Raw genomic sequence first — 12,620 nt, 5'->3', positions numbered from 1 at the left:
GAACCTCTCACGCTCCTCCTCTCTAGCTCTTTCGTCTCTACACACCTTATTGCTATGAGGAATAGCAGAAGCACGCATTCTTTCAGCCTACCTTCGCGCTCTGAAATTCCTCACCCTGACTAAACGCTGGTAAACCAGTCAAGCGTGTCGAGAAACCCTACCCTTGCCGCGAAATATCTTAGGTGCCTCCCTTCAGGAACGCATTATTGTGCGCAGACTCTGAGCAACCTCTTCAGCGACCGCTTCGGCGACCCCTCATCAACCACTATCAGCTTGCCCATACATCATATCATCGTAACTCCCTCCACCTAAGTAACCAGCCTTGAGTATGAAAGCGCTGGCATCTTCAGTTTTCGTTAAACCAGTGGTAGTTGTTCCGAGTATCTGTGGTACATACACACAGTGTAGGAATAGACATGAATCGAGCTGTTCAAAAAAAACTCACAAGGAGAGGGGAATTACTATTTTTGAAATTACTACTTACATCGTTTAATTATCTATGTATCTATGTTTCAATAGGAACGTTCCGATCATATCACCCTAGGAACGTTCCTAGGGTGAACGTTCCGATCATATCACCCCTATGTGCAAATGATTATCTTTCCTTCTTACTCGCCGCGTTCTTAGCTCTGCGAGTTATATAAAACGCGTCCTTCTTGCTTGTTACGACAAAGCTGTAGTCGAGATGCAAGACGCAGTTTATTGTCTCTCTTATAGTGATATATATACGATTTGATACAGTATCACTGATCAACAGAACCATTCGCCGTGACTAGTCGAAACTATTAAAACTGACGCGCCTATAGCCACGCAACATCTCTCCCGCCAAGCACCACTGGCTTACGTCACCGACACAACCGCACAAGGTCTGCCGCGAAAAGAGGGCGCTTACGATTTCTTGCGGCGTCATAGTCGCCGTCTTCTTCCGACATGTTCGCGTTCTGGCCGTAGAGCGATGTATTTTTTCCTTTCTTCTCTGCGAGTACCCTCGCTGGGCCGTCGCCGCCCACCGCCGCCCCCTCGGTGTAGTGTAATTTGCCCCCCCCTCCCCGCCCCCCATGGGAAAAAAAGAAGGCGCACCAAAGTGCGAGTGGGTGGGAAGGAGGAAGGAGGGGCGCGGACAGAGCCTAGCGCGACGCGCCAAGACAAAGAAATTAAACCAATCGCTCCTCGTCAGCCCTGAGTCACGCCTCGCAATAAAGACGAGCACCGCGATAAAAGAAAACGCGGAGGAAGGAACTGCCTGCGAAGGGTCCACAGTCATGGCGGCGCAGAGGAGGACTGCGGTCGTCGCCGCGCACCACATGTGGAACACAAGGACGCGACCACAGCTACGGGGAGGGGTCCGAGAAGGAGGGGGTCACGGACTCAGCGGCATAGCTCTCACGTCCGTTCCGGCGCGCCGCAGAAAGTCAAGCCGAGATGGCGGGCCAGAAGCACGGGCGGTGCGGGGAGGCGAGGAAAAAAAATGTATATGAGAATGGCTGGGCGTGGAATGTTTTCTCTCGCGCAGCGCCGCAGCGCTGGCAGATAGACCCCCGCACAAGACAACGCGGCCGCCCCGGCGTTCGCCTCCCTCTGGCTATATACCGAACAGCGCCGCCGCGGCGAGTGGTGTGTGACAGGTCACTGGCGTCGGCCCCGCAAAGCACTCCTTTTGCGAGCCTATTTGGGCGCCTCGATCTCCTCACAAGCGGAGAATACAGCGAGACGCATACTAAGCGGCACGCACGCATGCTGCCGCGTTTCCCGCCACGCAGCCTCTCAGTCCGCCGTCATCGGTGCGGTGGGTTTAGACTCCCGGGTGACAATGCCCGTGTGGTGGAGCGTACAATATTACTGCCACATCAGTTAAGAGGTAGGAGCTCTGCATGATGTTTCAGTCATAACCGTTTGTGCCAACGACACGTTGTCCCCAAGTCGACGTCGTGCCGTCGTCGTCAGGCCACTTCCTCATGCTTAGCCCCATCTTTGTCTTCCTGCACTGCACGCTAATTTTCTAACAATTATGCAACTATCGTGCGCACATTTCTCTCGCGCCAAAGTCGATCTTTGAAAAAAATAAATTCTTGGGTTTTACGTGCCAGAACCACGATCTAATTATGAGGCACGCCGTAGTGGAGGATTCTGGATTAATTTTGACCATCTGGGTTTCGTTAATGTGCACCTAATTCTAAGTACACGGGTGTTTTTATGTTTCGCCCCCATCGGAATGCGGCCGCCGAGGCCGGGATTCGATCCCACGACCTCGTGCTTAGCAGCGCAACACGATCTTTGAAATGTCTGGCACGCGCGTAACGTGACAGTTTCCCTCGCGACAGCTAGCTCTTTGAGACGATATGTTAGGCTGCACTGCCTTTGGGATTGGCCCATGAGAGAGAGAGAGAAAGAGAGAGAGAAGGGATGTAGGCAAAGCAGGGAGGTTAACCAGACTGAGTTCACTTTGCTACCCTACACGTGGGGAGGGGAATGGGGAGTGAAAGAGAGAGAGAAAGAACATGAGTCTATACCATACTTTCACTTGCACTGAGTTAGGTGTAGGATGTCTATAGTCTGGCACTCAAGTCTGTTGCCTTCAGGTAGTGAAGAAGCTCTCGAACTGCTTTCTGGGCTAGTGAACTGTAAGGCCAGGCTCCCGGCCAAGATCTTTGCTTCTGTAAATGACCTGCATCCAGTCTATTCAAGGCACACTGGAGAGTCTTACGTTGGTTATCAAAGCGAGAACAGTGGCACAGAAGATGACTGATGGTCTCTTCACACTTGCACTTGGCACACATTGGTGAGTCCGCCATTCCAATACGATAGTTGTAGGGGTTGGTGAATGCTACTCCTACCCACAGCCGACACAGCAGTGTTGCGTCACGTGTCGTGAAAGGTTTGCTGGTAATTTAAGTTTTAGTGATGGGTCGAGGCTGCATGAATGACACTTAGTGTTCTGTGGTGAATGCCAGTAACTTAGTGTGATGGTACGAGCGAGACGGCGAAGCTCTCTTGCAGCGTCTACTCTCGATAAAGGTATAAGGAGGGTCGGTGGGCCATCCTGGGCACGTCGGGCAGCGTCATTGGCGAGGTGATTACCAATAGTTTTCGTTATACGAATACAAATGAGTGCAGTGCACTATTTTTAAAGCGAAGCTTTCATCGCCTGCCATCCCATAATTTGGCCTGGATCAGTCGGTTGGTCTCTGTCTGTCGGTCGGTCGTGGGGTCGCTAGTCGGGTTCTAAACTAATAGATTCAGCTTCAAATAAAAAAGAGTGCGTCGTGTCCGGCAGTAGCCCGATGCTCTAACCATTAGGCACGAACGTTATAATATATATATATATATATGGAAAATCATGCATGGAAACGGCACGAACGTAAATTCAAGATTAGTGAATATTACACAATATACTTTAAAATCAGGCTAGCATACGCATGCCTTCAGCATCTTCCTTAAACCTTGAGGCTTCTCCTGAGCAGCATACATACTTCTTACATGGCCTCTAGACTCCCGAAAAAGGAATCTTGTACACCTCGTTCTGTCAGCATGGCAATCACACATCCTGCCTCGCCAGAGGCTACGCAAGCCAAGGAGTACAATCATCAAGGCAGGTCACCGAGAGTCCTAAATAGCAGATAGCGAATTGTGTCTGGTGTTATCACTATATTCTTTATTAGAGTTCTCTTTAGGATGCACCAAAATAACACAGCCTCCTAGTCAAAAGAACACAGCGTCCCGACAATCTACGAAACAGTGATAATTTCTTTTTCTGGCCAAGCTAACAGGGGGCGATTTGTAGACCTGGGCACAAAACAGTTCTTTGCTTGTAACCACATTTTAACTGCAAGTGTTTCAGAATGTAGTTTACAGAAGAATGTTTTGCTCCCAGGAGGAATGCACATCCATCGAACTTGTTTAAGAGCATCCTGATACCGAAATTGAACACAAGTGGGAATGATAGAGGGCAACTGGAAAGATGGAAAGAACACTTCCACCAATGCATCGGAGGTTGCTTCCTTGAAAATAAATTCTAGGCTAAACCGCACCTTCAAAAAATAAACTGGTTCCACCATTCCCTTGACAAAACCCGAAGCTTCTGCTGGCAGCTCTATGACAGTCAACAATGTTTGGTAGGTAGTTAGCTAAATGGAGTTTCAACATTTCACGCTAAAATGGGTTTTGGAATTCCCGAAAAAAGAAAAGCAAGCGAGAAACAAGTTGTCCAAGAAAGAGGTGAGCAAGTCCTAGGCCACCACGTTCAAACATAATGAAAAGGTTATCCCAACTCATAGATTCAATATCGAGCTCTAAATCAATGTATCAAGAACTCTATGTAGCTCATGCAACTGCAGTCGTGAGCAAGGCAATGCCTGAAGGACACACATGAGCCAGGCCACGAGAAATGTATTACAAGCTTCGGCACTATTAAAATATTAACAGATGTTGCCCCTGCCATGAACTATGGTTTTGCGGCGTAGTTCTTCGACTTCGACTTCTGCTGGCCAGTGAGGGTTGCTATTCTGTTACTGAGGAAGAGGGAGTTTGCGTCGTGCACTATCGGCCGAACCACAAACATGAACTTTTACCGATGTTAACGCTTACTCTGGAACCTTACAAAGCACCCGAGTAATAGCAAGGCCAACTTCCACACTCTTTTTATTGAAGCAGAAATAGGCAACTTCATCGGCTTATGCCAGCACACGAACCTAATTTGATAGCAGTTTCGCTTTCGTAGGATAGGCCCGCACAACGCTTCTAAATATAAGCAAAACAGGAGAGAGGAAAAAGCAGAAACTTGGTGCATGGACGACTTCAGATAGATTGGCTCTGAGAGCGAAACATTTACAATCAACCTTGTAAAATGCTTAGCATAGCAAATGATTATACCTTTTAAAAGTCGGGAGTCTATGTTAGCATGCTTTAACACTTGAAAAAGGAAGTGACGGTGTACTCTATCAAATGCTTAAGCCAAATCAATTTGTATCATGGCCACCACGTTTGAATCTACTGTTGCACTTCTATGTATCAATCATGCAGTATGAATGTTAGTCTGTATAGATTTTCTTTTGAAGCCGCAAGTCCGATGATTTCTAACCAGTTTACCTACGACAGTTTGTATCCGATTAGCTAATACTTTGGCAAATATTTCGTAACCAACACTGAAGGGGGATATCGGTCGATATCCTTCAACTATGTGCAGTTTAACATCCTTGATCTTCGGTATAAGTAGTGTGCTCTTCATAGAGTGAGGCAGGCAGGCAGGAATACTATAGTGTGCACACTTCTCTGTACACATTGCCTAGAAAAGGAGACAGTATAGAGGAAAAGTGCTGATAAAATATAGCTGTTAGGCTATCAGGGCCAGATGTCTTTCTTTTAGACAAAGAAGCAATGCTTGCTGCTACTTCTTTTACCCGAATACCCTCGTCAATTTGCTCCAAATCATCGTCATTCAACTGCTGTAGAAGCGAAATGAATCTATCAGCTCAATTATCATCGCTAAGTTAATAGCTTTCGTTTTTTTCAAATAGGTTTACATATAGTAAGCAAACGCACCCATTATTATATTTTGTTCATTGATGATACTGCCTCTGTACTCTACATCAAGCCCCTGTTTAGACGAAATATATCGACGTTCGTCACCAAGTAATTAACTACAAGGTTGCTCTTCCAAATGCCTGCGCGCACGCGCACGCACAAGTGAGCCGCAATATTTTTGTGTCCATTGCCTGCAATTCTACTTTCCCTTTATGAACGTCCTTTATGTATTCGCCAGGATATAACATTCAAGTTCATGTAAATGGTGCAACTGCTTCCACAACACTTTGTAAGTTTTCTTCTATTCAAGTGACAATATCGATGAACTGCCCCCACTTCCAACCTTCTGCTTAAACAATTCCCACTTTGCAAATATTGATAAAGAACTGTAGCTTGATATATTAACATACAATTGAGAAAATTATCATTTTATCGCCATGAAAATTAAACCACAAACACATACTTTGCTTATGTCAACACCAATTGGCTCTTTGAGGTTATGGCCGCGTGTTGATGATGATAATGGTTTCTATGCTGCACAGTAGATACCTAAGACGGTATCGACCGAGAAGCATGTCTGTGTGTTCATTGCGATGATAATTTCCATACTATGGTGCATACCCACTAGGCCAATTGGCGAAGAAGCGGGCAGTAGATTTCGTGCCACCAAGTAGCTCTTTGAGATGATCACTGCGTGTTGATGATGATGATTTCGTAATGGCACATGCCCACAACGCGGGATCGATCAAGAAGCTTGTCCGAGCGTGTTGATGATGATAATGATTTTCGCACAACGCCAGTGCAATGCGGGCGGTGCAATGGCGCATGTCCACAACGGGAGATTGGCCAAGAAGCGGGTGGTATACATTGCGACAACGTCAACTGTCTCTTTGAGATTATCAATGCCTGTCGATGAGTATGATTTCCACACTACGGCACACCCACAATGAAGGATTGCTCACGTGTTGATTATGATGACGATTTCTATAACACGGCACATATCCATAATGGGGCATATCGGTCACGAAGGGCGTCCACACGTCGATAATGATGGTGATAATTTTCATTCAATGGTACATACAACGGGCGATCGGCCCGTTGCTGGTTAGATCAGTACAGAACACAAACGCGCTTGTGCACAAACGAATTGTCGCATGTGTATACATGCGACAATTCGTTTGAATAGTATTGAATAATATAATAATAATATTGAATGCACACAAACACATGAAGGATTGTACAATAGATGATATGGCAGACGCAATTCGCATAATTACGCAGTGATGGCATTATATGTGTATCGACAAACATTTACATGCATACCAGAGCATGTATACTCAGAAATCACGAGTATACACTCCCTATTTGTGTACAAATATAGCAAGGTTATATGTGCGCCGAATTCAAATGCCAACAAACTGGATGATGTAAACCCTGTATGTTTACTGTCAAAGTAGTGCCAGTATGCGCTCCTCTGCTCTGGGTAATAAAAAAATACGGTCCTAAATCAAATCCGAATATAAAATCTCGACTCGTAGGTAATTGTGAAGCACACCGACCTCTCAATGTACTAGCGCTTATATTTTACGGGGTGTTTTTTTTTTTAATGCGAAGCATTTCTTGGCGAACATTTGCCACTTTGACAGCATCTATCTAGCCGCCTACTTCTTGTTGCTCTCATAGTCCTTTCGTTAACTTGATCTGCACTAGAATTGGAATTGTACGACAAGAGTGTAAGACGAACATAAATGGTTGGTCATGACATCAATATCATGACATGTGTGTCATGTAGGTCACAAAACAGCCGCCTACGTCTTGCGGCTCTCGTGGTCGTTTCGTTAACTCATCATCGTCATCCTATACCAAAATTCGTCATCCTATACCAAAATTGGCATAGTATGACAAGAGTGTGTGATGAACATAAATGATAGGTCATGACATGAATGTCATGATATGCGTGTCGTGTAAGTAATGAAACAGCCGCCTACGCCTTGGTGCTCTCATGTCCGTTTCGTTAACTTCGTAGACTCCCCGCACACTGCTTCGCATAACATCGATTCCCACAAAGCGTGGGATCTGCTGACTTTTTTTACTACTTGATTTGATTTAGCCATTTGGTGTATGCCGCTGAGTGCGTGTCCGTTCTCGGCCAATGTTCCATAATGGGTACGTGCCACTGTGGCACAAGTGGTACAGAATCCTTAAATGTAACTAGATAGGTGCCGTAATTCTCTGTGCATTCAGCTTTCATCGTCATTTTTTTCCACGACAAGCATCATACATCGTCTTCCTTCTCGTGACGTCAATGCGTAGAGGTTTCGCGCGTGCGTCCATTTCATTTAGTGTTTGAACTTCGGCACATGTTATAAGCGCTATACACTGAAAGATAACTTACGCCTTTAAAGTGAATAAAGGTGCAAATATGTCTATAAAAAATTAAGTTATGGTGTTTCAAAGGCCAGAACTATGATCTGATCATGAGGCACGCCGTAGTGGAGGACTCCGGAAAGTTGCACCCCCTGAGATTCTTTAACGTGCACCTAAATCTAAGTACACGGCTGTTTTCGCATTTCAGCCCCATCGAGATCCGGCCGCCGTGACCGAAATCTGTCGATAACTCCCACCCTCACACCCAACCTCACTCGAAAGGGTTCGCGTGTGTGCCATGTTCTTCATCAATGTAGGAAGTTATTGAGTCACCCATAATCTCTGCCAGAATTTCTAGAGTTTCCTCCTAAATGGCGTGAAGGTGTGAGTGGTATAGACAGTTTTACATCCTTTTTCACTTGTAAGGGTGTAAATTATTTTATATAATTATATTATATGCGTAAAGATTTCATGAGATTATAGTGGCCAATATTGTGGTGGATATGCAGCGCGTGATGCATAACATTACGCGCTACATAGGATGAAAGTAAACACGATGCTTCGCACAACCGTTAGTTGTGTAACATTTAATTAGACGCCTAACCAAATCTTCACTTCACATGCATTCAGCATGTTGGATCAGCACTTTCTTTTCTTTGCTACATTGGAGTGAAGTCAAGTGATAAAAACAAAGCACTACAAGAAATGAAGGTACATTTGCACTCATGAACCATACACAAGCGTCCAGTAAGGATATCCAATCCGGCGGTTGCTCTTGGGTTGCATACAACCTGCGAACACAGGCAGCCGATTCCTGAAAGAACGGCCGAGCGCTTCGTTGCATGCCAGCAATCTTGTCACATGTTCTAGAACGCCGAATGTTATACAGGTCAAGTGACATAAACATTTGATATAGCTGGTTACGAGGTTTCTTCTGAGAAGTGGAAAACTAATTGCATCGCTTTGTCGTTCTGGAAATTTGTTGGAGGCTGCGAATGCCCCACAGAGTCTGAGAGTAGCGGCGTTTGTGCATGTATTTCAGAGGCCACGACAGAAAGCGCATCCGACAAGGACGACGCTTTGTGCATCACAAAAAAACTGTTTTTGAGAAGGTGTCGATGCCCACTGTATGAGCATCGTGCTGTCGCACTCAGTGAGTTCAAAGCTGGAGAAATTGCTGAATTCCGTTGTACTTTCTTTTTACATTTATGTCCTTTCTTTTTAATGCGTCAATTTTTTAGAGCCATTGTGTACACTTATTTTGTCGCGGGTGTCCACCGAAGGGCTACTTTAATACCTAAGTACCCAAGAAGCACGACTTATAGTTATGATCAATTGAAGTAGCAAGAGTGGCGGAGAGACAAGCATATAAGCGAGTGTCTCAATGTGCAGGCAAACCGCTGCAATAGAAGAGCCTCTCTAAACCGGCAGAGACGTCACACCCGGCCATGGAAGGCGGCTTTACGCGTCGAGAAAAATGCGGCGTTGAGTGGCGCGGCTAACGAGCGCTGAAGAGACGTTTGATCCGCCGCGCGCACACGCACAATCGCTCGTCTCCCACTCGAATAATGCCTACACCGAGGTCGCACGCATGTCGCGCCGCTCTCCCGCGCACAAGGTTGAACGCCGCGCTAGCGAGCAATTTCCGAAAGGCACCGAATGCTCGCGCCGCGCACTGGACAGGCGTCTGTGTATAATGTATATACGGTATGGGAACGACGCCTGCGCCTGACCAACGGGTATCCCACGCCTTCCGTCTTTCTCTGTGTACAGGGAACCTCGAAAGCCCTGCCGATAACACACACTGGCACACACGCACACACAGAAAGGTGCTGGACCGGCGCCCACAGCGAGAGATCGCGCGAAAGGACGCCGTGGAGAACGCGCCAAAGGACATCCGACGCGTGGTCGAGCGCGGCGTCAATCACGCGGATCCCTTTAGACCCTCTTAAACGACTCTTTGTGACACGCGGTGCGCGAGCGGATGGAGACTTAACGTTATACACGCTCTCAATCTCGACGAGAGCGGAGCGCGAGACAGCTCGTCGATACAATCGTCATCCTTCGCCACGGCCGCGTGCATTGCTGCAGGCGTGCCAAGACCTGAGATCGCATCGTGCGGGCGTGCGCTTATCCCGATGGGTGTGGGAGAACGCATCAATCACCGGCGAACGCTCCTTCCCTCCCACTCGCTCGCGTACCGTATTAGCGCGTTAGGCGGCTAAGGGGTGTCACATATGCCACGCGTGCGTGCTGCTGTCAAACTGGTGGCCTCTGTTAGCTCCAAACGTGATGTACGGCATTCGAATTCGTGTTTCCATTAGCGTGTAGCTTTCGCATGTCGTAGAGTTCTACTAAATTTACAGAAGCCTTCGTTACGCTTCCAATTATTTCTCTTTACTTAATAAATTATAGACATGTGCAGTGCCATTTCATGATTTCACGATTTCCGCTAAGTTCCCACTTTGAAAACGAAAGCTTTACTGGCCGCGAACTTGCAATTTCGCCATGGTGGTGCTCTGAGGAGGCACTGACGTCACAACGCGCGCCTCGCCGCGGATATTTCTCTCTCTCTCTCACGCCCTAGTCACTACTGCGCATGCACCACTAGTAGCACCGAGCCACAGCTGTTCCGCCGCTGCGCAGCGCCGCGCCTTTCCGCCGCCGCCGTTTGGTATGACGTCACACCGCGTTCCTCGTCGTCGCTCTCGCCTCCGCTCGCTTCGCCAGCTGCGTCGCATGCCTGATAACATATCGGAGGATTGAAAAGGAGAGCTCGCCTGCGCCGCAACTACAGTTGAGGCGGCAATATGGACGGTGACAATTCTGATAAGCAGGAGGAGGCCTGGAATCGACATTGGAACGAGATGAAGATGAAACGAATCACCCAGGAAGCAGACGAACAGCGCGCCGAACGACTGCTAGACAACCAGACCACTGGACTTGCAATCAAGATTAACCAAGGCTAACCAGGCATGAGTTAGCGGTAAGAGGGAAAATAGAGGAATTCCAGATCAAGCTACAGAACAGGTATTCAGCTTTAACTCAGGAAGAGGACCTTAGTGTTGAAGCAATGAACGACAATCTTGTGGGCATCATTAAGGAGTGTGCAATGGAAGTCGGTGGTAACTCCGTTAGGCAGGATACCAGCAAACTATCCCAGGAGACGAAAGATCTGATCAAGAAACGCCAATGCATGAAGGCATCTAACCCTACAGCTAGAATAGAACTGGCAGAACTTTCGAAGTTAATCAACAAGCGTAAGACAGCTGACATAAGGAAGTATAATATGGATAGAATTGAACAGGCTCTCAGGAACGGAGGAAGCCTAAAAACAGTGAAGAAGAAACTAGGAATTGGCAAGAATCAGATGTATGCGTTAAGAGACAAAGCCGGCAATATCATCACTAATATGGATGAGATAGTTCAAGTGGCTGAGGAGTTCTATAGAGATTTATACAGTACCAGTGGCACCCACGACGATAATGGAAGAGAAAATAGTCTAGAGGAATTCGAAATCCCGAAGGTAACGCCGGAAGAAGTAAAGAAAGCCTTAGGAGATATGCAAAGGGGGAAGGCAGCTGGGGAGGATCAGGTAACAGCAGATTTGTTGAAGGATGGTGGACAGATTGTTCTAGAGAAACTGGCCACCCTGTATACGCACTGCCTCATGACCTCGAGCGTACCGGAATCTTGGAAGAACGCTAACATAATCCTAATCCATAAGAAAGGGGACGCCAAAGACTTGAAAAATTATAGACCGATCAGCTTACTGTCCGTTGCCTACAAAGTATTTACTAAGGTAATCGCGCAAATAGAATCAGGAACACCTTAGACTTCTCTTAACCAAAGGACCAGGCAGGATTCCGTAAAGGCTACTCAACAATAAACCAACCATATTCACACTATCAATCAGGCGATAGAGAAATGTGCAGAATATAAGCAAACGTTATATATAGCTTTCATTGATTACGAGAAAGCGTTTGATTCAGTCGAAACCTCAGCAGTCATGGAGGCATTACGGAATCAGGCTGTAGATGAGCCATATGTAAAAATACTGGAAGATATCTATAGCGGCTCCACAGCCACCGTAGTCCTCCATAAAGCAAGCAACAAAATCCCAATAAAGAAAGGCGTCAGGCAGGGAGATACGATATCTCCAATGCTATTCACAGCGTATTTACAGGAGGTATTCAGAGACCTGGATTGGGAAGAATTGGGGATAAAAGTTAATGGAGAATACCTTAGTAACTTGCGATTCGCTGATGATATTGCCTTGCTTAGTAACTCAGGGGACCAATTGCAATGCATGCTCACTGACCTGGAGAGGCAAAGCAGAAGAGTGGGTCTAAAAATTAATATGCAGAAAACTAAAGTAATGCTTAACAGTCTCGGGAGAGAACAGCAATTTACAATAGGCAGCGAGGCACTGGAAGTCGTAAGGGAATACATCTACTTAGGGCAGGTAGTGACGGCGGATCCGGATCATGAGACGGAAATAATCAGAAGAATAAGAATGGGCTGGAGTGCGTTTGGCAGGCATTCCCAAATCATGAACAGCAGGTTGCCGTTATTCCTCAAGAGAAAAGTATATAATAGCTGTGTCTTACCAGTACTCACCTACGGGGCAGAAACCTGGAGGCTTACGAAAAGGGTTCTGCTCAAATTGAGGACGACACAACGAGCTATGGAAAGAAGAATGATAGGTGTAACGTTAAGGGATAAGAAAAGAG

Source organism: Dermacentor variabilis, chromosome 4, assembly GCF_050947875.1.
Source record: "Dermacentor variabilis isolate Ectoservices chromosome 4, ASM5094787v1, whole genome shotgun sequence".
Taxonomy (NCBI): Eukaryota; Metazoa; Arthropoda; class Arachnida; order Ixodida; family Ixodidae; genus Dermacentor; species Dermacentor variabilis.
The sequence above is the reverse complement of the archived record's forward strand: the minus strand, read 5'-3'. Positions refer to the sequence as shown.